Raw genomic sequence first — 2018 nt, 5'->3', positions numbered from 1 at the left:
AACATCTGTGTGCACACACGTGTGTGTGTTCTCACATGTGTGTGCCTGTGTGTGTGCATGTGTGTGCATGTGGGTGCTGTGCTGCTGCACATGTGTGCTTGTGTGCACATTTATCCACATGTGCATGTTTGAACATCTGTGCATGTGTGTGTGTTTGTGCACGTGTGTGTTTGCACGTGTATTTATGCATGCACACGTGTGTGTGTGTTGTGTGCTGTGTGTGTGCATGCACATGTGTGTGCACATGGGTACTGTGCTGCTGTGCGTGTGTGCATGTGTGGACATGTATCCACATGTGCATGATTGACCATCTGTGCATGTGTGTGCATGTGCATGCATGCTTGTGAATGTGGGGGTCTGTGTGTGTGTGTGGATCTGTGTGTGCCTACTCTGATGTTTTGATAACTCAGAAGTGGTTAGTTTTGGAACCCACTATACTCGGGTCTCATCTCATTACCTCAACACAGAAAGCCCACTTCCTAAACAGGCTCACACTCACAGGCACAGGGGTGAGGGTCCCCACACAAACTTTAAGGAACACAGGTCAACCCATAATAAATAGCCTCCAAGCCCTCATGTCTTTTTCAAGGAAATGAGTACTGTTACAGTTTCCACGGGATGTTGTTGTTAGGTGCCATCAAGTTAGTTCCAAGTCATAGCAGTCCCTACGCACAACAGAACAAAACACGGCCCGATCCTGGGCCGACCTCACAATCACTTCTGTCACTGTGCCAATCCATCTCACTGGGGATATTCCTCTTTTCCTCCAACCCTCCACCAAACATGATATCCTTCTCCAGTGACTGGTCCCTCCTGATAATATGTCTGAAGTAAGAGAGACAAAGTCTGGCCATCCTGGCCTCCAAGGAGCACTCTGGCTGCACAACATAGATTTGTTCATTTGGCAATCCATGGTACTTTCAATATTCTCCTCCAACACCACAACTCAAATCCTCACACGGGGGCTGGCTCTCTGGCCTAATTAAAGGTGTTTGAACCAAGGCGCCATGGCTCACGTAGGCTCTCAAAAGAGCTGGAGGAGTTGCAGCCGGTCCTGGGGGCAAAGGGCCAAAAAGAGGAGGAAGAAGAGCAGTAAGGATACCTCGAGGAGCAGCTCGGCCTCTAGATCCCAAGACCACAGGGCCAGCACCACCTCATGGCTGAGGAGAGAAGCAAGCACAAGACCCTAGGAGACCACGGTCCTGCTCTGCCTCCTCTTCCTTGTCCTCCTCCTCTTCCCCCAGCCATGACCAGTAGAGGTGGTGAAAGCACAAGGACAAGAGGAGAAAGAAGAAGAAGCTGAAGAAGAAAGGAGAAAGTGAAGGTGCTTCGGGCTGAGGCCCTGCCTGGATGGACCCTCATTGGACCAATGGCACCCAGCAGCCTCAGAGGAAGATGACAGCCCAGTCCTGACTGATGAGCGGAACTCCCACATCCAGGCCATGAAGCCCCGGACCAAGGAGGAATGGGACACCCGGCAGAGTGCTATCCGCAAGTGGTGGACCCCAAGACAGGATGCACCAGGCTCATTAAAGGAGACGCTGAGGTCTTGGAGGAAATCATAACCAAGGAACAACACAAAGAGATTAACAAGCAAGCCACACGAGGGGACAGATGGCCTGGTCTTCCAGGTGCGTGCTGGGCTGCTGTCCTGAGGGCCTCGACTAGTAGGATGCAGGTGGCCAGAAGGATGTCTGGTGGGTTGACCTTCCAGGTGCAGAGATCACTGTGTAACCACACACACACACACATCGGAGAGCCCCAGTTCCCAGATATTAAGGTTGCCTTGGTTATAGGGGGGGAAAAAACGGTCTTCCTTATTCACTGTCCGACTTTCACATGCATGATATGAAGTTACTGAAAACATCATGGCTTGGGTCAGGCTCACCTCAGTCCTCAGAATGACATCTCTGCTCTTGAACACTTCAAAGAGGTCTTGCGGAGCAGATTTGCCTAATGTAATACATCGTTTGATTTCTCAAACTGCTGCTTCCAGGAGTGAGTGTAGATGGTTGATC

At 50.8% G+C, this 2018-nt stretch overlaps 1 pseudogene; it reads left to right on the top strand.

The window, feature by feature from the left end:
- The first annotated feature begins 1007 nt into the window (after positions 1 to 1007).
- On the top strand, positions 1008 to 1655 carry LOC102839191 (annotated as a pseudogene).
- Positions 1656 to 2018: the final 363 nt, after the last annotated feature.

The sequence above is a fragment of the Chrysochloris asiatica genome, unplaced genomic scaffold (assembly GCF_000296735.1).
Source record: "Chrysochloris asiatica unplaced genomic scaffold, ChrAsi1.0 scaffold00378, whole genome shotgun sequence".
NCBI classification, from domain to species: domain Eukaryota; kingdom Metazoa; phylum Chordata; class Mammalia; order Afrosoricida; family Chrysochloridae; genus Chrysochloris; species Chrysochloris asiatica.
The sequence above is the reverse complement of the archived record's forward strand: the minus strand, read 5'-3'. Positions and strand labels throughout refer to the sequence as shown.